Genomic DNA, 25,371 nt, shown 5'->3' on the forward strand with positions numbered 1-25,371 from the left:
TGTTTAGGAGCCCTCTATGAACCAGAAGGGCTGAGACTGCCATTGGGAAATCTGTGTTAGGGACACAGGGATGCTGTGGGCCAGTGTGGCTGCTGTTACAAGGGCATGTTGTGGGGGCGGGGCATGCAGCAGGCAGCCAGAACATTAACATTTGCGCTCCCTGAGTGCAATGGCACGTGGGCAAGGCCAGGGCAGCAAAGACGCTCTGTTATTACTGTGCTGTGCTAGCTCCTACAGGCCCCCATCAGGACCCCACTGTGCTAGGTGCTGTACACACAGCTAACAAAAGACAGCCCCTCCCCCCAAGAGCGTAAACGTAGAGTGTATGATGAGGCAAGAGGTGGATACAAGAAACAGATGGGGGAACATGAGGTAACAGTGAGCTGGTTACAGTCAGAACAATAGGCTGCAGTCCCAGCACGCCACTTGCCCAGTTTGCTGTCAAGTGTTTGTAGGCATCACATTGGAGGTGAGTTTTAAGAGGAGAATCTGAAGTATAATAAAACCCATCCCAAAGGGGAGCCTGGCTGGGCAGGATGGGGGCATTGCCAGTTCCCCTTGCCCTGTCTGCCCCCCTAGCACTCTGAGGCCAGCCTGAGGGGAGGGAGCTGCACTGCTCCCCAGTGTACTTTGCACAATGCCCGAAAAGGCACTCTGAATGGGCTGGCTCTGCATCCTGCAAACGATGCCTGTCTGCCCGCCCCAATGCACGTGTGGCTGCAAAAGCCAAAAGCCAGACCCAATTTCCTGTCAGAACTGCGCATCAGAAAGGGCAATGACCAATCTGCCCCAAAATGAGCTAAGTCAGCAATGATGACCTCAAAACCAAGTTCCCCACAACGCATGCCCTTGCATGGGGGAAATAAGTGAAAGAGAAAATTCTCTCTCCCACCCTTCTCAGCTGACCAATGGGGTGGGTCCTGTTAAATGTGACCCATTGCTGATTGCTTGTTTGCAGCTCACCAAGGCTGCGAACCACGAAACCACATTTTAATCATGTTCCCTTCCCACCCACCCCCCACAGGCTACAAGGAACAGGGGATCCCACAGCAGCTGTAATGGCTGGGACAAGGGTGTTCCAAGGAACGTGGTGAGAGGTTGTGTTTGGCAGCTGTGGGCACAAGGACCTTTCCATTTCCATTTTCATTTTTCTTTTCTTTTGTTTTTTAAACCAATGCGTGCGTCTGTTCAGCGGAGCGGAGGTGCAGAGCAGCAGATGGAGACCTTCACTGATCCCTTTTAGAACCGGCGATGAGGCAAACATGACGTGGGTTAGGACTGGCACAGCCAGCACGTCGTGATGGGCGGCCAATCCCGAAGAGGGAGGAAAACATTGGTAGAATGAGATGCTGCTGTGGAAGATGGCACTTCGGCCAGTGGTGAGAAGAGCGGGGATGCTGCTTTCTCCAGCCACTGGGTGTGAAGCAGCTGGAGACATTTGCCCTTCTTGTAGTTCACCATTAAAGGAGCCCAGCTGTGAACATCAAGATGAAGGAGATATTTATAGATATATGTCCAGTATGTAAAAGCCAAAGCTGAGTGGTACCTTGTTTCCTGAGAGTCCTTTCTTAACTGTTTTGTGATAGCAGGGGCTCAGCTCAGCCTCTCCTGCTGTGTGTGTTTATGATGTTCACTGAACCTCTGTCGTTGCAGATGCTCTGACGTTTTGCTTGTGGCTGCTCTAAATCATACTTTACTGGTGACCCAGGCTGTGAATATGCCCTACCTGCTTCTACCTGCTGAAAGAAGAGAAAAGATTGGACCTGCCACGAGCCAGCAACAAACTGGTTCTTACAAAGAACTGGGACGCCGTGGTGTGACGTTTGCTTTGTGCGGGGGGTGGGTGGGGTGAGGTTTTGTGCTGTCTAATGCTTCCGGTTTAAACTGGTATTTACAGAGACTAAAATGCCCATGAAAGAGACTTGTGGATAAATAGCACCATAATGTGGAAGTTAATATACTTATTGTGTGTGTTTTGTTGCCCGTGTTGCATGATATAGTGGTCTTGGTCCTCTTCCCAGTGGACAAGTACCCATATTTCAAAGACCACTGCAACAGATGGCATTAACTGGACACCATGTTAGCAGTCTTGGCCACGAGGCCAAGGATGTACTGGGGCACGGAAAATTAACTACCCTTTCAAGCCTAGAGTGGTGGTCCCTCCAGGTCAGGGTTGAGCCAGACTGATCTTGTGAAGCACTGCCATTGGCTAGCCTTCAAATAGATGCAGCATAAAGAAAGGGCTTAATTCTCCAGGCCCCTCCATCCAGCACACCAGACTGAAATTCATGGGAAGACTGATGGCCTGACGTTCAGAGGTGCTCTGGGTGCTCAGCACTTCTGAATATCAGACCCTTAGTGCATTGCGAACAATGGACAGAACCGTCTTTGCCAGTCACTTTCCCTCTATGAGAAGATGATGAGAGGAGCCATTCAGGAACAAAATCATACTGCCATTGCCACCCTTTGGGAACTATCCTTTCAGCAAGCTAGTTAAAAATTCCCATAGCCTTAATTGAGATGCATCAAAACAGAAACACGTCCAAGTGCAAGACTCCTCAGTAACTCTCTCTCTCATACACATTCCTCTTTGTTTCATAGGTAAGAGAACCAGTGGGAGAGGGGCTAGGGCATGAAATCCCACCTCCACGTAGCTTTCTATCCAGATCTCCCTCTCCCTATTTGCTTTTGGATCATGCTGTCATTTTTCAGAGCCAACGTTCACTTAGAATTACCTTTGTTCTCGTTTATAGAGAACAAAAGTAAAGTCTCTATGATGGAGCACCAATGGCAGATGTGGGCTCCCTCTATAAAAGTCTGCACTGGACTGAACACAAAATGGCTGCCTGGCTCTGTGGAGAGCCAAGTCCTTTCAGATTTAAAGTGATAGTGCTCAGAAAACCAAGAAATAACAGTTACATCATTAGATACACCACAGGTCAGCCCCTCTGTCCAGACTGAGATGAGGACTGCATTGTGTAGACCTGTATGTAAATAACTACCACAGGTAGCATGAGAAGGACAGTAAACTAATTTCAACACTATTGTCACAACAAAGCAGGTAGCTCAGACTGTCTCTAATCTCAAATGTTCTTCTCCCAGCTGTAACTGGGCAGCTTGTCTTCATTGAAGGCTGTGTTCATTTTTCTTCTGAGAAGCCAGGGTTTCCTTCCTCCCCTCACATCCTCCTGCTCCTGTCACAGTTTCACCAGTGCATTTCATTAATCTTTTTCTGGATTTCAGAAATAATTAAGACAGCTCCTCAGTGCGTCCATCAAAAAGCTGTCAGAAGGGGAGACACCCGTCTACTTGCTGCACTTCTCTCTACTCAGAAAAAAGCACTGCTCCCATAGTCATGGGACAGGCATAATTTAACGTCCTGCTCCCGTTGACTTCAACAGAAGCTGGAGCCAGATTATTATTTTTTTAGTACCAATCAAAATAATTCAGGTTTACTCATCATCTACATAAAAACCTTCCTATCCCACCGAGCTGATCTAACTCTCCTTCAGTCCACTCTCTCAGGGCAGGTCTACACTGCATTCTAAAACCCTCAGCACCCAGTCTCAGAGCCCGGGTCTACAGACTCAGGTTCACACTAAAGTGCTAAAAACAGCTGTGTCGACATTCAGGCTCAGGCTGGAGCTTAAGATCTGACACCCATCTCCCTCCCAGCCTGAGCTGCAATGTCTACACTGCTGTTCTCCCTCCCAGCACGAGCTGAAGTCATAGACTTTAAGGCCAGAAGGAAGCATTATGATCATCTAGTCTGACCTGCACATCACAGTCCACAGAATCCCTACCCATCCAGTCCTGTAATAGGCCCATAACTTCTGGCTGAGTCACTGAAGTCCTCAAATCTTGATTTAAAGACTTCAAGTTACAGAGAATGCCCCATTTACTCTCGTTCAAACCAGCAAGTGACCCATGCTGCAGAGGAAGGTGACCCCCCCCCCACCTTCCCTGATTCCTTCACAACTCCAAATATAGCAATCAGTTTGACCCACCAGCCAGTCACCTGGGAAAGAATTCTCTCTAGTAACTCAGAGCCCTCCCCACCTAGTGTCCCATTTCCGGCCATTGGAGATATTTGCTGCTAGCAGTCACAGATGGGCCATATGCCATTGTAGGTAACCTCATCATACCACCCCCTCTCTAAACATATGAAGGCCAGTCTTGAAACAAGTTAGGTTTCATTGTCCCCAATGCTCCCCTTGGAAGGCTGTTTCAGCACTTCACTCCTTTGATGGTTAGTAACCTTTGCTTAATTTCAAGCCTAAACTTATTGATAGCCAGTTTATATCTATTTGTTCTTGTACCAACATTGGCCCTTAACTTAAATAACTGTTCTCTCTCCCTGATATTTATCCCTCTGGTGTATTTATAGAAAGCAATCATATCTCCCCTCAGCCTTTGTTTTGTTAGGCTAAACAAGCCAAGCTCCTTAAGTTTTCTCTCATAAGGCAGGTTCTCCATTGCTCTGATCATCCTAGGAGCCTTTCTCTGTGCCTGTTCCAGTCTGAATTCATCCTTCTTAAACATGGGAGACCAGAACTGCACACAGTATTCCAGATGAGGCCTCACCAGTGCCTTGTGTAACAGTGAGAACACTTTTCTATCTCTACTAGCAATACCTCGCCTAGATCTGGGCTCTGAGAGTTCCTGCAGTGGGCTTTAAAACACAGTGTAGACATACTCAGAGATCAGACATGGGAAAATAGATCAGCAGTTCAGTCAACAAACTTCCCTGATGGGCAATAGGTTGAGGATCTGTCAGGCATGGAAAGGAAGGAGAATGAGTTCAAGAGTCCAGGAACCTTCACTGAAATTTTCTAAGTCTCTTCCATTTAAACCTGGGGGCTGGTAGCTCAAGTACTTTAGCTGATCTCAACTGCCTTGATATCACACATGGAGACTGCAAGAGAGACTATCTATCAGGAGCCAAATCCTTAATATAAACAATGGATTTTATGTAGTTATATATTTATTAGGCCCAATTTTTGCTGGGCTGATATATTTTAGGCACACACAGACATAACTGATGTGTAAGTACCAAGCTAGGAAGATCTCTAACCAGCCGACACGCTCACAGAAATGCAGGATTTACTTGTGAAAATGTAGACGTTCAGCTGAAAATGTATCCCCATATGTCTACATCACATGGGGCAGGGGGACGCAGCATTTGATTAATTTGGGAGGGTGGACAAGCCTGTTTATTCTGGTTCTTCAAGCACAACCGGCACAAATTCAGAAAAAGGAGTGGTACTGGGGATAGCTCACTCAGGATAAGATCAAACAGCACTGGATTGGCAGAAGATCAATCAGATTAGCTTTTCTTGCCATAACAGAGTTGCCTGAGCTATCCCTTCATGTGGCCTGGCTGAATGCTAACAATAACACTATTTGCCTGTAGATCTCAGAGCACTTTATGAATGTAGGCATCATTATCTCCAATTTCCCAATGAGAAACTGAGGCACAGGGAAGTCAAATGACTTGACCAAGATTATACAGCAAGCCCATGGCCATGGCCTTGGCCTGATGCCCTGGCCACACTGCTAAGCTAAACACCTAGCATTTTATACCCTTTATTAAAGATAAATAAATATCCTTTATTAAAATGTGGCTGCTGTGCATGTCTAGAATTCGCCTCTCAGCTCTGCACTGTAGAGAAGAGCTCTGCAGAGTGGAGCAGAGAGGAAAGTTTTGCCCTTAAAATTTTGGAGGAAGGTAGATTTAAAAAACAAAACACCAACCCTGGAGAGGTTGGTTTTTTTTAAATCGCACAATACAGACAGCAGCAAAGTGGGTTTGTTTGAGTGATAGGTGCCAGTTTTTGCTTCTCCTTAACACGCTGCTAGGAGTGATTAACAAAGAAAACTGCTATCGTTGTCATTACACAACACTCAGAGGCAGAGACAATTACGTCACTTTGCCCCTTAGAAAGTTCCACAACAGCAGCATGTTAAAAATCAAGGCCCAGTTAATCATTGGCGAATTACACTGGCAATGTTACCAAAGTATCATGTGAATCACCTGTATTAATGCCAAGTGATAAAAGCATCAGATTACTATTACTACGGGAATTCTCCTCAGAATTTAAGTCTTTCTGGTAATTTATACCAACTAGAATACATTACTGCATGGCTGCTCATTATTCACGGATCAATATTATAATAGTCCCTTGCACTTCTTAGCTTCTTCAGTCTCACAGAACTCTACATATATTAAAGAATTAAGCTTCAAAACACCCTGCAAGACAAGTGTAGCAATGTGGATTTAGGGCTTGTCTTCACATACAGCGCTGCAGCTGCACCACTGTAACACTTCAACAAAGACATTACTATGCTGAGGTAGTTAATCCACCTCCCCGAGAGGTGGTAGCTATGTCGGCAGGAGAAGCTCTCCCGTTGACATAGCGCTGTCTACACGGTGGGGAGGGGAGCAGGAGTAGAGAAGTGTAACTATTTCACTCAGGAGTGTGGATTTTTCACACCCCTGAGCGATGTAGTTATACTGATATAGGTGTGTAGAGTCGACTTGGCCTTAGTCCTCACCTACTGTGCTATAGAATATGATCCCCCTTTTACAGATGGGAAAACTGAGGCCTAGACCTCACCACGGTCAGAGAGTGAGTCTGTGGTGCACCCAAGAACAACTCCATTGTCATGTGCTCTGGCCACTAGGAATAGCTCTTGGTCTGGGTACCTAACATCATTGCAACTAGTGGTTGGCCCAATTCAAAGGGTCTGTGATTCAGCTGAGGTGAGGGGTGTAACTTAGAGCCCTCTGGTTGTCAATAGTTTCACTAGCTCAGAGATGAGGCAATAGTACAAACCCTCCAGATGCTGCTCTTACCTTTGGAGTCTGAACATTTGCATGCTTTCTTTGGAAATCAGTATGGAAAACCTCAGTGTTGTAAACAGACCAGTGCTGCTACAGGACACTAAATTGTCCACAGACATGTCTCCTGTGACACCAGGTACCAGACTCTAGATCCAGCCAACAGATGCCTCTGGCACAGCTGTTGGGTCTGACATGCTGGAGTTCAGGACACCTCAGAAAGTCTCTTGGTACCAAAAGGTGATAAAGGATTTAGCAGCTTGTCTGCATTGCTGAGGTTCTGCCGGTCTCTTTTTTGTCTAACGTTCCGCGTTTTCCATCTGTGCATTCTAGCAAGGACAGGAAAATGGGATTAATCAGGGGATAGTTGCTATGGAAATGTTGAACTCGGAGGGGCTGCCTTGTATTTTCTGAGACTGCAGCATTTTAATTATGCCTGTGTCTTGGCTGCTTTTATTGCGCTAGTGATGTTGGCATAGACAACATTATGCATTGCATAAACAGGCTACAGGATGTATAATTTACATGCAAGTTCTGGTGTTTTGTTAAAAATTCCATAGCCGTTGAGCTATTTTATCAGATTGACTGAGGCAGAAAAGCAGCCAACTTGTCATTCAAGAAGTTCTGAAATATTTAAGATGAAGCGACGCTGAGCCCTGCTTGTGACACACAAAAGGCAATTTTTTTGCCTAGCACCTTATATTTGCTTAATCCATTTTAATTAGTGATAGATCATTCCAGCTGGTGCCGCTTATGGTTGATGCACCTTATTGGCTAGTGATTCTCAATGGCGACTGGAGAACAAGCACAGAATTGGATTTTCCTCAAAAGTACCACCGTTCAAATAAATAATCGCCTCATTCCTAGCTAATTGCTCTGACTAAAAAGTGAATTGGTCTTGTTTTGGAGACAGTACAACCTGAAGGAATGCAGCCAGGACTGGGATTTAGGACACCCTGAGTTCTGCCACTGATTAATTATGTGGTCTTGGGAAAATTGCTTCACTTCTCTGTCTCATTGTCTCCCTCAGCTGTAAAGTGGGGCTAATACCTCATCGAGCACTTGTGAAGACTGACTAGGTAGGGCCAAATCCTGCTCTCAGTTATACAGCTCCAATTCCCATTGCACCATTAACCCTCCCGATCTGAACTTTCCCAAAGTTGAGATCTGAAGTTTTAGTCTGGGCCACGGTATAGGGCAGGGCCAGCCATGAAGTTTGGGTCTGGATCCAGGTGTCCCAATGTTTAGAGTGGAGGGTTCTATTCATTCCTATCTCCCTCCCGCCTTCCGCCCGCCACCTCTCCTGCTTCCCACAAGAAAACACTGAGAACAATGAGCCTGACAAAGTAGCAGCACAATTCTCCCTTAAAATCTAGAAGCAGGAGACAGGATCTGAGTGATCCCCAATGGCCTTCCTGTCCTGTCCAGCTAATTGCAGCATTGTGAATTTCCTATCTGAGCTGAGGTAGGGATTAGGCTGCTTGTTCTGCCATATAAACAAAGGTCTTCGTAATCACAGCACTATCCCTTCAACTCCCATTTGAACTGGGCTTCTTTGGTTTGCGATTGATATTTGCAAGGCTTTCAGTGCCCGCTTCGAGACCAGCAGTGACAACCTTCCCTCCCAGCATAGGACTATTAGAACAAGGAGAAACGCTGCTTCCTACGAGTGTGAGCAAGGAACAGAGCCTAGCAGAATCAACCCTACTGTATGTAGTTCACTGGAAAGAGCTGAAAACCACTCCCTTTTTGGATGGCACTCAAAACCCTCCCTTAGGCCAGGAGGCCTCACTGGACCCCACAATTCCTAAGCGTTCGGCTTTCATCAAAATCCCAAAGTTACTCATAAACAGAGAGAATTTCAAATACTTACAGAAGGGAAGCTAGTGTCAACTCATAAATGAAAGCTAAATATTGGTCCTGGATTCAATTCCTGTAATGAAAAGAGTCATACAGGGAAAACTCTTATAGAAGTGCTCAGTTGGAGGGTGTTTTTTTCCCTCCCTATGAGTGGAGAGGGTTGGGTTTTTTTTTTTTTTTTTTTGGGGGGGGGGGGGGGGGGGGCAAGGGCTGGATTCATCACCCGGAGCTTTTATGCCTCCTTCTGAAAAAACTGCAGCAGAGGAAGGCTGCCTCCCCCAACATGCCAGCAGGCAATGTGGGTTTGATCATTCGCCTGTTGTCAGTGGGAGAAATACAAATGCTTCATTGCACTAACTCCTGCCACACCATGTTACTCAGGTTACCTGCAAAATGCCCAGCTCCTTGTGAGAAAAACTAGGAAACAGGAACCTTGGTCACATTTTTAGTGCTTCCACCAAAACTCTGCCAGTCAAATATTTCCTAATTTCATAGTCTCAGTAGAGAAAACTCCAAAAACTCCTATGACTTTGCTGTTGATCTCTGTATAATCTAGCTGTTTATCTGATCTACATTTCTAATGTGCACAGTGCCAGGGTATATAGATGTCATTTTCCCCTTTATACATGTGAATGTGTTTGAGATAAAAGTTTTCCAAAGGGGATAGCACTTGTCTCTTCTGCATCACCATTTGCTTGAAGGCATGAGACTGCACCAAAATGTTGCCTGTTGATATTTCTCAACATAAAAACAAGGGCTTTCAAAGGGGCTTTATTGCAGTGGTTCCTTGGTATTTGTAACTCTAGTTTCTTTCTGTCTATCCCAATGGTCCTGTCTACTAGGGATCAGAGTGCCACTGCTGCCCACCTCCCATTCAGTGAGGAGTGCTTGGACCAGACATGGATCCTGGGGTGTTCCAGATTGCCATCTCAAAGTGATCTCACATCTGAATGGGAGGTGGCAGCCACTGACTAATACAAAAACTCGGTTGATCTGGACATCTGGCAAATTAATCCATTTGCCTGAAAAGGTTGAGAAGCACTGTTCGAGCACACAGGAAAATGAGATCAATGGTTATAAGTGTAGGATCCCTCTGTCTGTGCTACATCCTGGGACTTTCTTTTAAAAAAATGCATGCGCCTTAAGTTTATGAAAGGGGATGCACAAAGGGGAACTGATTTAAAAACCCTCTGGGTGCTGATGTAAATTGTCCCTGTGCTCATCTCTGTCTGCTGCATGAAGCATGCAAGATCTTTTGGGAGAACTTCTGTTTTAAAGCACTGCAAAGATCACATGTATTTAAGCTGGAGAACCACAAACCAGTCAAAAAAAGCTAGGTTTTACCCCCACTCTATTTCCACCATATTTATTTGGGGGCATTGCAGCTCATATAAAATACACGGTGCCAAGCCATTGTAGTTATACAGAATATCATAGCAAATGACAGTGAGGGTAGAAGTCAGGACCTTCTGTGCCACAAATACAAGTCTTTTCCCATTTGAGCCAAAAGAACACAGCTGTTGGACGTACAGCAACAATAAGAGCTTAGAGACACCTAGGATCCAGCCACTAGAAGACATAACCTTAAGACTCAAATAGGTGCAACATTCCATCCTGGAGAAAGCAGTGTTTTCTATTACTGACAATATTTCAGTAAAACTTGTAGATCCAGCTTTCCTCCACGTTCAAGCAGACACCTATACGTGTCCAGGTAATGCTGCAATTCATTGTCCAAATTAGGACCACAGTATGTGTTATCTCCCCTCATGTGCAACTGATCTGATGTGAAATCAGATTATACCCACAAGTCAGTTTTAAATTATTTCTAATGACCTCCACTGTACACCTAGGACCCATACCTTTTCCTCTTGATCATATGTATTTATTGCTAGGGCTAAGCTAGGATTAACTAATCGGTATTCCTGTGCATCAGTGAACAAGCCAAAGGAAAACTATATTTCCTGTTTCCTTTCCAGGATGAAAGAATAAAATGTGTGTGTGTGGGCGGGGGGGGGGGGGGAATGGGGATCTACAGTGAAGACAAACAAATAACTATTAGGAAGATTCAAATTGTGCTTTCATTTACACTGGTAAATCCAAAGTAATTCACTGAACCAAATTCTTCTCTCAGCTACAAGGATGCTATTCTCATTGAGTTGCTTGGGAATAGTTTGCTTGCAACTCAGAGAAGAATTTGGTCCATTGACTTCACTGGAGTTGTTCTGGAATTACACTAATATAACTAGCTGCAGAACATGGCCTATAGGGGGCCTCCTGAAAGGTTAGCAAGAGCTCCTGAAGTGAACACCTTCAGCAAGTCTTTACATAAGTGCTGCAGCTCTACATGGGAGAAGGTAAAATTCTTTGCTACCAAATAAAAGTTGGATGCTGCTCAGGGAGCATCAGGAAATATTCTTTTAATCTGCTGTATCATGTGTTACATCCCAAAAGGCAATGGCTGTGTATGTCTGGTTTCCCCTCCCTATCACCCCAAGGAAGCTAAGAGGTTTGCAATGCAATGGTTAGTCTTGATTTTAATTCATATATATATATATATATATACTCATATACTTTTTATATATAAAGAGTCCAAACTGATTGCATAGAGTGCCAAACTGTTTGAAAAAAATTGTATGCCTATTTATATCACAAAGTATGTTACTGTGACTTGCTGTGTTTTGATACTGTGGATTTTTTTAGTTAAATATATTCTCTTGCTGTACAGTTTGAATGGAGTGGAAGAGATTCTCTCTATACAGCCTTGAGACACTGTATTCTTATTGGGTTGACGTTAACATGTGCCCTTCTCTTCCTACCCACCAATTGTTTACATGGTAGCTCTGAGTAAACATAAGCACACACCCATGATGTCTGAAGGGAGACCGGGGACATGGCCCAGCGTTCTCAGGCATTAATGAAATGAGGCCATTGGGCTCATGCAGACTTGAATGCTGGGTGGCCAAACTGCCACACAGGGATATTTTTGCTGTTTACCTCCCATCTAACATAACCTGAGTCCACAGCCTAGAAATCAAAGATTGAGAAAGACCCATTAGCTTACCTGGTCCATCCCCCTGATAAAGGCAGAATTGTTCCCTATCGTGCTTTCATTGTTGATTTGTCCAGCTTTGAAATAACTCCAGCAATGGGGCTCCCTTCCCTTGGGAGATCAGTCCATAGTCTTACTGAGCCATCTCATCTGTAGGAAGATTTTCCTACTAGCCAACCTAAGTTTACCATTGCTTAGCAAACATTAGAGTCGGGCAGGGGGCTGTTTGATTGGTGATTGTCACAGTTTAATGACTCTGTATATAGGGAATGTTCAGCTATCAGAGTTGTCCATAACAACTCCTTATAAAAGATTCCTGTCCACAGTAATGTCCATATTAACATACAGTGTTTATTAGGCATACTCCAGAAAGGCAGCAAGGAATTCACCTTCCATTAAAGGAAAATCCACTGGGGAGCCTAAATAGGTTGACATGGACCCTTCATGACATGGATATAATTCACCTGTTGATCTGTGAAACTGATTTTCATGGTCATGGACAAAGGGTAGTGTCTTTGGGCCTAGCTCTCAACTCGCTTGCGTCTTGTGTGTGCAAGATGAGGGCAAAGTGGATGTAAAATGCTGATTTGGTACCACCCCGTGCTCCTTTTGCACAGGTATAAATGACTACACAGACTGCAAGGCAGTGGAGAATCAGGGCCTCTATGACTAAATATAGACATGGAAGATGGAAAGAGCTGAGGTCCCCCAATGCCTTACACTCGCACAGAAAAACAGTCAGGTGTGATCTCCCTGTTTATACTAACAAATTATCCTTATTCAATGCATAGAGGAAAGGGAGTGAAAACCTAGAAGATATATTGGCAGGGATCTACGACCTAGCAAATGTTTTGGCTCTTAATTACCCACACATGAAGTCTCTTGGCTGCCAGTTCTCATGTGGCTGTTTGGATGGCCTTGAGCCTGCTCATAACTTTGGCTGTCTCTTGCCCTTGGGTATAGGTGCCATGTGACCGTAGGTTTAAACAAGCTGCTTGCATAACAACAAAAGGCACTGCCTTTGCAAGAAGTATCCCCACCTCCTAGCCCCATTCCTGCATGTGAACAGGAATTGCTACCGTTCAGTGTAACATCCCATTTATACCCCCACACCAAAACTTACAGAAAGGTCTCTCTCGACAGCGTTGCTGCATCACTTCCAGTTGCTTGGAGTGCTGTTGTGAATCGATGAGTCTCTTCTGGCAGTTTTGCATTTCTCCAAGGGCTTAGGTTTCTCATCACAGAAATGATTCCTGTATGTGTGATGGGAAAGAGCTTGCGACTGACACACACACTTTCATATACAATATCCCATTCAACAATACTATATTAAAAGAATGCGAGGGTGGCAAGGCACTCAAAGCTGCCCCTGCAACCTTAACTCAGCCCCCTTGTGTGTATGCATTATGATAACCTCTGTAATCACACTATCCTGTATTATTTTTCCCAAAGAAACCCAGCCTTGTTTGGTTTGCAGGAAGGCTGGTGCTCAGGGCAAGGCCAGCTCCAGGCCTTGCCCTGAGCAGATCGCGATCGTGGGGTTTTTTTTGTTTTTTTTTTTTTCTTTTGTTTTTTTTGCTGCTTGGGGCGGCGAAAACCCTGGAGCCAGCCCTGGCTCAGGGAACAAGGCAGCTAGTTGATGGCTCCTTTTGTCCTCATTGGTGAATGTGTGGTCCCATGTCTCATTTACTGCATACCAGTGCAGAGAATGAGGCAAGTGTGCTATGCACACCGAACTCATTCACACTGTACCATACAACTAGGGCGGCTTTGAAACCTCAATCAATTTGCTACATGATTTACTTCAGAGCCCTGCCTGGTTCCACAATCACCTTAGCTGATCATAGATCACAACCAGGGATGGTGAGTTATATGCCCGGTGTGCCTGGGCTTCAGCAAATTCAGGGCCCGGGGACCTGGCTCCACCAATGTTCGGGGTCAGGTCTCTCCCCCAGCCTCTCCTGCTGCCCCGTGCACCTCCCCTGGAGCATCCCCGGGCCCCACCTGCCACCCCCATGAACCTCCCCCAGAACGTCCCTGCCTGCCCTGGGCAACGGGCGGCTGCCCTGCCGCTCCACGCTGTGCTCCCTTGTTGGCCGCTGCCAGCTACAAAAGAAAGCGGTGCTGGCGGCAGGCTGAGACGGCGGCTGTGCCGCCACCTGTGGAGGGAGGAGAGGCACACGTGATGGCAGCCCTCCCTCCCCTGGCACCCACCACAGGGGAAGCGAGGGGGCTTCCTGGACCTGAGAGGGGCCCGGCCCCTAGGAGCACGTCCAGTGACGGTGCTGGGTGAGTGTGCTGGTGGGGGGAAAAGGGGGCTACTCTCCTGGAGCTCGCTGTTGCCATGGGAGAGAAGGCTGGGCGGGGGGGACTGTGGAGTCCTACTCTCTGGCCCCAGGACAGCCTGCCTGCACCCCAAACTCTTTATCCCTAGCCCCTCCCACACCCCAAACCCTTATTCCCAGCCAGAACCCTCACCCCCCACCCCAATCCTCTGCCCCAGCCCTGAGCCCCCTCCCACACTCCAAACCCCTTGGCCCCATCCCATTAATTTTGTTATGTACACCAATATGCAGGTGTGGAGGGGTGGACTTGGACCTGTTCTGGGCACCACCAAAAATTATACAAACGTGCCGCCCCGCTCACAACCATCTACTCATCAGACCTGAATGTGCCATGTTCCACTTCATTAATCCCTCATCCACATCCAATACATCTTGAGACATCCTCTACTCAACAGAGATTTCCACACCTTTAAAGCACCTGCATTGCCAAGGGCACATTGACAGAGCTTTAGTTTTTTTATTTGGCATAATCCAGTGTGTACATGTGAAATCACTACATTTAAACCTTGATAACTACATCAAATCTAATCTAGTTTTCACTGGAACAGTGAAAGGCATTTATGCTATAGGGCACAAATTAGGCTCTGATTTATGGATGTTAGAAAGAAACTTTCCTTGCAGGCAGGCAATTCCATAACAGTCTCCTGCAGGGTTTCTTGCACCTTCCTCTAACACAGCTGGTACTGGCCACCAGGGCCAGCCTTAGGGGAAATGGCACCTTGGGTGCTTGTATTTTGGCATCCCTGGTCCCCACAGGAACCCCTGGCTCCCCACCCCTCCATCATCCCAGACTCTGCTGCCTCCCCCCAGTGCTTAATTTGTATTATAATAATTATTATTAATGGAGATATCCCATCTCCTAGAACTGGAAAGGACCTTGAAAGGTCATTGAGTCCAGCCCCCTGCCTTCACTACCAGGACCAAGTACTGATTTTGCCCCAGATCCCCAAGTGGCCCCCTCAAGGATTGAGCTCACAACCCTGGGTTTAGCAGGCCAATGCTCAAACCACTGAGCTATCTGTCCCCCTCCCCCTTCAATGTTAAGTATTGAAATTAAGCACTGACTGGGCAGCCAGACAGCAGCAGCTGAAGGGAGGGCGCCCAGCACTGAAGGCATCGCTGCTGCCAGCAGCAACACAGAAGTAAGGTTGGCATAATATATGGTGTATTGCCACCCTTATTTCTGCGCTGCTGCTGGTGGCACTGCTGCCTTCAGAGCTGGGTGCCCGGCCAGCCGCCACCGCTTTCCGACTGCCCAGCTCTGAAGGCAAAAAAACGGAAAACTGCCAAGTTACAAGAAATTTGTTCACATTGTGTCACGTCATGTGATTTGGGCGAAAAACATTTCAACCTCAAAAGGCTATACAGAACCACAGATCTTTCTGTACATCATCAAAGATGCCATTTCCTAGAGCTTGTCTCTTATATCTGCTCTATCCGGCTAGTTTAATACAATGCCACGAGAAAGGATCATTTATAGATCAGCTTTCCTTCTTGCTGGTCCGTTATTGCAGAGTTAATATTTTAAAACAAACAAAGAGGATAAAGACTTATTTTACCTGTCTTGTTTTTGTATTTGTAACTTTAAAAGAAGTAGGAAGTAAGTACAGTAACTCCTCGCTTAACATTGTAGTTATGTTCCTGAAAAATGCGACTAAGTGAAACAATGTTAAGTGAATCCAATTTCCCCATAAAAATTAATGTAAATGGGGGGGGGAGGGGAGGTTCCAGGGAAATTTTTTTCACCAGACAAAAAACAATATATTGTATAGATATACACAGAGTATATGTTTTAAACGAACAATTTAATACTGCTCACAGCTATGACGATTGTGAAGCTTTGTTGAGGTGGTGAAGTTAGAGGGTGGAAGAGGGAGGGATATTTTACAGAGAATGCCTTACTGCTAAATGATGAACTAGCATTCGGCTGAGCCCTCAAGGGTTAACATGTTGTTAATGTAGCCTCTCACACAAAGCAGCACAAACATGAGGGAGGGGAGACAGCATAACAGAGACAGACACACACCTTGTGCGTGGGAGAGAGAGAGAGAGCGATGCACACTGCCCCTTTACGTAAGCTGACCCACTCTTAAGTGCATTGTCTTTTTAAGTGGATCAGGAAGTTGAGACAGCAGCTGCTGCCCCAAGCTCTCTCCGTCTCTCTCCGTCAGTGTCCCCTCCCTGCTCTGTATGGAGAAGGGGTAAGTGGTGTGCAGGAGCAGGGGGAAGGGGAACACCCTGACATTAGCCCCCCCCCTCCACCCCTGCACAGCAAGCAGGAGTCTCTGGGAGCAGCTCCAAGGCAGAGGGCAGGAGCAGCACATGGCAGTGGGGGGGAGGGACACAGCTGAACTGCAGGCAGCTGCTGCACGGAGAGCAGGGAGCTGATAGGGGCTGCTCTTCCTGCAAGCAGTAGACAGGCGGCTGCCAAATGACATTAGAAGGGAGCATTGCACAACTTTAAATGAGCATGTTCCCTATTTGATCAGCAACGTAACAACGAAACAACGTTAACTGGGATGACTTTAAGTGAGGAGTTACTGTAATCTAAAACAGAAGCACACTCTTTCACACATTCCAGTAAAATAGGATGGACGCTGCTTCATCTACTACAGGAATTTCCACTATCCATAGCTGTGGAATTGGAGTCTCAAGAAATTAAGGCTTAAAAAACATATTCACAATAATCAATCGAACAGAATACAGAACATACAGAGCTTGCTTTGCCAGGGTTCTGCTGTTATAATTGCATAACTTAGCAACCACAGAGCAATTTCTCTGTTGGCTAAAAAATAAAAAGCAATAATAAAAATATATAAACAAGTACAAAAACCATAGCATAAGTGGTATGAATTTTGGACTTGGACGTACACTGGCTGCTGTTAAACAATCTTTACAAAAATAATTTGATTAGGCTAATCAGTATTGCAAAAATCAATTCCAGTGCTTATTCTGAAGAAATTATCTTTATTAGGAATTAATTTGTAAGGAAATTCCTCCTGTGCAAACCCATACATTCTAGCTTTAATGATATTACACATCTTCAATGTCTGTGTCAGAATCGGCAAGAAAACATGCTCCCTCTCTCACAACACGTTATATATAGCCAACAGGAATCTGCCATATGTGATTGTTACTTCAGGATACAAAGACTGTATGGTAGAACATAGAATCATTCTTTATTGCTCGTGACAGCAACAAAACATTACAATGTTTTCAGACAAATCAACACAAATATAGTGCTGCTCCAAAACTCTGAACTGCTAAACTACAGCAGGAGCTGGGGACAGATCCTGCAACTTTCATGAGTTTAATGGGATTAAGCGTATGTGTATAAGGACTCCTGGCAGAGTAAAGGTTTCAGGATCAAATCTTTGGCTCCTGCTGATAGGTTGCTGCATGCTCCCAAGAATAAAATAAGGGAAGGAGAAAACCCAGGCAGACAGAGGGGAAGGTGGACCCATCCTGTACCAGTGCAGAGAAGCTGAGAGCTGGTAGTCACTGATAAAATTGAATGTGATTTCAGGCATCAAATCTGAGACGTATATCTGAAATTATTTGTAAAATACAAATACACCCCTAACCCCTGCATTCCCCTCCTGTGCCCCCTTTCCCACTAAGCCCTCCTACGCCCATGTGGGGGAACAGAGGAATGTTCGGAGGGGAGGGAGGCGAGCAGCAATGCCAGGAGCTCTGAGTCACCACTCCTCACACTCCCACCCCAAACGATCCTCCGTGGGGAGGAAGCAGGAAGAAATCTGGGTGCTCCTGCACACGTCGCCTCTGTGAGTGCTCCCCCACCAGACTGCTCATGTGCGGCACTCGTGTGTGTATATCTCTGTGCTGCACATGGCATTCCCCCGACCACGTCACCCACCTCTAAGGCCAGCCCTGCTGGCTACAGCCAGAGACAGGTAAGGTTGGGACTCAGACCTGTGGTCTATCTATTGTCCTAGGACCTAGGGACTAAGTGCCAGATTTTAAAAAGGTATTTAGGGCCCTAAGGATGCCGATAGATGCTATCTGGATTTTCAAAAGCATTTAGCATCTTCAGGAGCTAATTACCTTTAAAAAGCTGGCCCCAAGTGCCTGCCAAGTTTTCTGTTTATATATTATCCCAATGTGTTAGAGCTGTTAATAGAAAACACGGCCACAAAAATTTTCTTAGCAGAAATTATTTTTCACCCCTTATGTGCTTGAAAATGGTTGAACCATTTTCGGTAAAACTTTCTGAAAAAGCTCACTTCCTGACTGACAGAAAGTGTGTCAAAGTTCAGGCCAAAAAGGTGAAACTTTGAGAAAGTTATAAGCCATAAAGTGACCCTTCATAATGGAAACACATAAGCAACTTTAACAATAGGCATTGCTCAAGTGTCATTTGTTACAGAGCTACATGTGTACACACACATACCTGCATAACATGTATAGCATTTCTTTGCGGGCTCTGAGTTGGTGAGTTTTGTTTTGTTTTTTAACATGAATGTTTCAATACCTTTCGCTCTGCCTTCCCCGCATTTATATGTAACAAGCATTAATGTCGCATTTTGGCCGGGGCAGCGGTTTGTGGCAGTTTTCTGAGCCTTCTGTGGGGTTTCTGATGTGGGTTATTTATTAAAAAAAAAAAAAAAAAAATCTACTCCTTTGAAAGTGCCTCAGCTTGATCTCACCTGCAGCTTCTCTTCCGCCTACCTGTCAATGTTCTCAGGCAAAACCATCCAGATGATTAGAAATGTGCATACATTTGGAATTAGAACAGTTGCTGATTGGACTTGCCGCTCAGCCCAGCGAGAGTGGAGGGAGAGTACCGTACTCTAGTTCTGATTTGTGTGAATAAGGTGGGTCATTGTAGGGGGTCCTGGCCCCGCTTCTCTAGGGCGATAGCCTCCCTATCTCCATTCATCTCTTTCCAAACTTCTGCTTCATGTTATTAAACAGGGGGTGGTGTGGAAAAAGTGGCCTGGGTAAAGCAATAAAGGGAAAATCTGGATAGGGAGGAAAGAGTGGATTTGGAGAGAGTGGCAACTGGATTTTAGAGGATTTCCTTCCTCCCTTCCTCCCCCTGCTTTGCTCCAGAGTCAAATTCTTCCTCCACCACCAAACACACTGATGACACACCACCCCCTCCGAAAAGGACCACACAGATCCTCTCCTCAATTACTGGCACCCCCTCCCCATACAGAGCCCCTCCCACCAGTCATTACTGGTGCCCCCCAGAAACACAGATCCTCTGTCTCCATCAATACTAGTGTCCCTCCCACATACCCATATTAACTGAGAGGAGAGTGATCAATGTGTATCTCCCCCTCTGTTAATCCTGTGGTCCCTCCCACTCAGATACCCTCGCTCCATTCCCCCATTAATACTGGAGTCCCTGTCATACACAGACCACACCAGTTGTGGGAGGCCCCAACCCCGTCAAAAAACCAAAAACAAAAAAAACAACACCACCTTCAGATTCTGCTTCAGCTCTCTGAGCTTCAGTTTCCTCTCCAGTTGCTCCTTTCCCTGTCTCCCATCTTAGTGCTGTCTGAGGCCAAGGAGGGTGGCGGCTCAGAAGAACATAAGAACGGCCATACTGGGCCAGACCAAGGGTCCATCTAGCCCAGTATCCGGTCTTCTGACAGTGGCCACTGCCAGGTATTCAGAGGGAGTGAACAGAACAGGAAATCACCAAGTGATTCATCCCCAGCTCTTCAGTCCCACCCTGAGATCATCCTGGACTTTCTTACATGCAGCACTGAGAGTTGGAGAGCAGAGAACAAGACTGAGTACTCTCAGAGTGCTCCCCATCAGGGCCGGCTCCAGGCACCAACCGAGCAAGCTCGTGCTTGGGGCAGCAGATTCTAAGAGGCAGCTTCCTTCCAATCCTTTGCCCCGCCCCCCCTTTGCCACTCCAGCCGCCCCGCAGGTTTTTTTTCTTTTTGGTTCGCCACTTCGGCCATACTGTAGGGGGGCGGCGGCGCGGAGGAGGGGAGCGCCCTGCTGGGACCGGGCTGCGCGCTCCGTCTGCCCCAGCCGGTGCCAAGTCTGCAGCAAGCCTGGCAGGGCAGCCCATGTCCTTCCCTGCCCGCCGACTGGAGCAGTATGGAGCCCTCCTGGCACGTGGTGTGGCGGGAGGGGCCACGTGGTGAGCGCCCCGCTGAAGGAAGCCCTGGCCGCCCCCCTTCTCTCTCTCTCTCTCTCCCCCCGCCCCGCTCCCTTCCCTCCTGGGGCACGTCTGCAGAGCAGGGAGTCCCCTGCACCCTGGCTCCGGCCGCCCCACACGGGTGTTTGTTGTTTGTTTTTTTGCTTCACCACTCTGCAGGTTGTTGTTTTTTTTTGCTTGGGGCGGCAAAAAAGCCAGAGCCGGCCCTGGCTCCCATCCCAGCCCTTTACCAGGGAAAGGGAGCTCTGCCTGCTCCATGAGCTGAAGGAGCAAGATCTCTCTCAGCTCAGGCAGCAGCTCTGATTGGCAGCTTTTCCCCAGGAGTCAGGGGAGAGGAGAAGGCATCCCTACTGCCCTATGCCTAGAGGAGATCCCATAGAGTTGGTAGCCCGATGTTTGTAATGCAAGGGGTGACTCAGACTTGCCTGCAGGGCTGGCTGTTTCCCCCGTTTTAGTCCATGACCGTTTCCATGCCGAGTTCTTGGTTCCTCAGCTGCTGGGTTGTTTCCTCTCAAATTGTCATTGATTGTATTTATTTTCCACGTTCCCCCACAGCACAGGAAGCTACTGGTCAGAGGTGGCATGTGGCTGTGGCACAGGCTGGGGGTTCAGGAACTTCCTGCCATGAGACCCAGAGCAGGTCCCTTCTGAAGAGCGGGTTGGGTGCTGCAGGCAAGCAATTGGGGTGAGGGAGGCTGGCTCAACTGTCTGGTGGAAATGCTCTTCAAACACATTGGGGGGAGGGTCTAGGAGAGGATGGGAACATAGAGTGAGCTCATTTCAGAGAAGGAGAGAGCTGACCTAGTGTGGGCCACGTGTGAGAAGGATTTGGGGGTAGTGGGGATGTAGAAGTTTGCTCATCCTAGATACCTCCCTGTAATTTAGTGAGGATATTTATATTCATCCTTAAGGTCCTACAGGATAAGGCAGGAATCCTGCAAGTGAGGCTGAAAGATCCAAGATGGCCTCGTCTCAGCAGTGAGTCAGAGGTAGAGCAGCAGCCAGCACTGTGACGTGCATCTGCTTGCTGCCCACCAGCCACCTGCTTGTATGGACTCAGCTGGGAGGAAGATCAAGCACTCACAAGGAGGAGGAAGACTGTCCCACTCTCCCAGCTGTGGTCTCTAAGAGTCCACCTAGGATGGGCTGGAAGTAAGACATTATCTGGCAGGCTCTGGATTTTTTTGATGGTGCGGACCCCATTTAATCAGCCCTTGCAAGCGGCTCTGGAATGCAGACTCTTCAAAGAATGCCGTGAATTGCTGGTCACCAAGACAAGGCTCCAGTGTAGAGACCAGCAGAGGCTCAAAGATCCCATAGAGTGGGCTGCTTAGGAAAAGGCTCCTTGGGCAGCAAGTCTGATACTCTTCTTCACTAAGAAAACTAACGGAGGAGAGGGAGATGCAGACTTTAGGAAACTCCAAGCGTCCCTATAAGACAGAGTCAATTCCAGCAAGCAAGTCAGAAAGCCAAATTGCCCACCTGGGATCAAAGTGTTTAGTAGAGAGTATGGTGTGAGCTTGCAATGCTGTAAGTGAAAGCAAATCCCACATTAGACAGAATCCCCAGAACACAAGCTAACCTCCGACAAAACCCAAAGTGCCTAATTCAGATCTGGTGTAAGTGAATGCACTTCCACTAGAACAGTCCTCTGACTCTCTACTGCTTTAGGAGAGTTTTCTGTTCTTTGATTCCTATAGATTGTTCACTCCACAAAAGGCTTTCGCCCAGGCCTTGCACAGGGATTCAGTAATTGACCCTTAGTATCTAAAGTGCTTTGGGATCAAATTTGATATATTAATATTATTGTACTTTGAAAACATCCCTACAGAAACACAAGAGAATTCACTGAAAAGTATAGGAATGGTTATCTTGAAAGAGATTTTTAATGTAGTACCAGTTGATTATTTCCCCCTGAAGTCATAACATGTAGATAATATGCCAACACAAACCTAAAGATGGTGGTGAAGTTGATAGAATAATATATACACACACACCCTATCAGTTTCACCTGTGTGCCTTTGAAAAAATTGTATACAAAATTATTTGAAGAAAAAAATAACCACTTAAGTATGGCCTTGCAAGCTAATTTCTTGCTAAACTTGATGGTAGTTCTCGGTCTGTAATGCCCCTGCATCCCTCCTTCATGGGAGGAGGTTCTCATTATCCTGCAGACTATATCACATGTAACAGGGTCAGTCACCTCCCAAACATCACCTCATGGCCTAGAGTGGCAGTGCAGCACTCTGCCTCGGTTTCCCCTTCCCTCAGGTTCCTTAATAACTCCATAAAGGAGTGTGTCCAATAACAACACCCCTTCTTGCAATCTGGTTTATTAACATAAAATAAAGTCTCTTCTCCCCCAGTCTCACACTTGACACAGCCCCTCCTCCCTGGGGTCTCTCCATCTTCAACCTGCGCACAATTTTTCAGCCCTCTCCAGACTCTGGTCAGCCTCTCCCTTCAGCCCACCCTGAGTTCCTTCAAACACCCCCTGCTCTCCTCTGAGTACCCACTCTTAGGCTTTCCTATCTGGAGTCTTTCCCTGCTCCTTATCTCTTCAGGAACTCCTGGACCTTTCTTACCTGGTGATTCCGCCCCGCTCATAGTGTCCAAGTGGGCCTCTGAGTCTAAACCCTTCTACCAAGCCAAACATCTCATGCTCTCTGCAGCCTCTACTACAACTTCCTCTCACAGTTCCCCAAAAGAGACCAGCTGCCCGTTATCTGTCCCCCTTGCAAGGCTATTAATGAGGCACAATTAGACCAGCTGCCTCTTAAAGGATCCAATCCACCCTGTGAAACTGGGGGGAATGAAATGATATAATGAGGGGGCATATAGACTCCCTGGCACTGGGTTAGCTGAAGCTAGCAGCTTCTGTAATTCTCTATAGACCAAAGAACCCATTTATGGCAGAAGTAATCACCTTCCAGCATACCAGCACCCTTCATCTTAATTTTAAAATGTTGACACCTGCAAAAAAGAAAGAAAGTGCCTCACTCCAGGTCACCCAATGAGGCCTTAAGAGTGTCTGTGGATATTTTTGCAGATAAAACCTGCTGATTCACCTTGTTGGTATTTGAGACCATTTTCTTTATGTATTCACCAACACTTGGGTGTGCACATTTTTATTTGCAAGAATAGTCAGGAAAAACAAAAGCACCCTGCACACTTGCAAGAATGAATGCCTGAGAGAGTACCCGTGTTAGAAGCACTCATACCTAGCGCTAGGAGGTGGGGACAGAGAACGTTTTTCCCATCCTGAAAAGCTTTTTGAGATTTCGAACATTCTGCATCAGGACAACCTTTCAAACCGTGTGAAAAAACAGAGAGGAGACCTATCCCAGAATAGCTCACAGTTCAGTAGCTAGGCACTCACCTGAAATGTGGGAAATACAGGTTCAAGTCTCTGCTATGAATCAGGTAGAGTAGGGACTGAATTTAGGTTTCGCACCTCATAGCTAATTGGTCTAGCACTGAACTATTGGCTACTCTCTTTCCCTTATGCTCTGGCTTTGATCAGAAATTCTGTCCCAGACCTGAGATCCCTTTCCCAATGAGAGTTTCATCAAAAGTGGTATGTTACCACCAAAAGCTTTGCTTTCATTGAACCAGCATTTCTGAGAAAAAAAACAAAACGTTTTGTCAAAAAATTCCTGACCAGTTCTACTCACATCTCTGTTCTGCACAGTGGATTCAGACAGTTACCAATGCTCATGGATATTTTGTAAACAGAAGAAGGGATTCCCGACTATTTCTAAAACTGAAGACATCAAGTCAGGGAACAGAACTATTGCTGTGTGACTGCAGTAATCAATCATCTGGCTCAGATAACAAATAGCTAATGAACAGAATGACCATTGCTTGAAACAACATTCGGTTAAAACTCATTCATGCTAATAATCCACCACACAATTATGAACATTGAACAAACTTGTACAAATCACGATCTGTTTGTGGATAATTTTCTAACAAAAAATTAGCTGTAAGGATGACTGTACCAAGTTCTGCTTTGTACCTTGGCATCTGCTTCCTGTGTAATTTCATAGTTAAACTACCTGTTTACTGACAAAACCAACTGTTTACGCCTGTTAGCCCTGCCGAGCCAACGTACCTCTAGAGGAATGAGCTGGATTCTATTCTGATCTGCAAAATGGCCGTCTAAGTTCTGATTGCAGAGCTCTATTAGTTGTGGTAATGCAGAAGTAGAAAAATACATAGCTTGATTTTCAAATCCCAGGCGATGTGTTTGCAGGACTGGAAATTAGAAAAATCATCATTTGACACAAACTGAGAAAAATTGATGCAGAAACTATTAAATATGCACGAGACGTCTTAATGGTTTTCTAAGATGGCTGCCCTTTGCAATTTGGTTTTCATGTTCCACACTCCCCAGCTTGAAGGACACAAAAAATCCCAACCTTAGTTCAAAGAGGAAAACACAAGGGACAACCCTAGGCTGGGTGGGTCATCATCAGGATTTGAACCCAAGACCTTCAGCAGAGACGTCTACCATGTGAGTTAAAGGAGTAACTCCATTATCACAGGAAGACTGTTATCCTCTAAGACTATAGCTACAGTGGAGCGGGGAGTTGTAATTTCCTGCTTGGGTAGACTTATCCACAGTAGCTCTGATCAAGCTAGCTTGCTAAAAATAGAAGCATAGTTGCAGCTGTATGAGGGGCTAGCTGCCAAAATCTGTGCCTAGGGTTTCAGACAGGATCCTACTTGTGCTGCTGCAGCTACACTTCTATTTTTAGCATGTTAGCTTGTGAGAGCTAGTGCAGGTACATCTCCTGAAGCTGGAATTTACACCTTCCAGCTGTAGCGCAGACGTATCCTATGTGAACCAGCCACTAGAGGAGGGACATCAGACATGCTGTGCAAGTGTGCTACAGAAGCATAGACTTTCCCCATGGGCAACAAAACCGTGACTCATTGGTCAAACTAGCACTGTGTTGTGATGTTTGCATTGCTAAATTGGGACCTTGCAGTTTTTTGTCTCACATTCTTAGTATCCTAAAGGTGGCAGCTGTTAATGTTTCTTTCCCCAAATCCAGCGAATCGACCCCTGATCAACAGGGATGTTTAAAAACAGAGGGTCCAATCCTGCAAGGTCTCCTTGCAGAGA

This window comes from Malaclemys terrapin, chromosome 3, assembly GCF_027887155.1.
Source record: "Malaclemys terrapin pileata isolate rMalTer1 chromosome 3, rMalTer1.hap1, whole genome shotgun sequence".
In the NCBI taxonomy this organism is placed as follows: domain Eukaryota; kingdom Metazoa; phylum Chordata; order Testudines; family Emydidae; genus Malaclemys; species Malaclemys terrapin.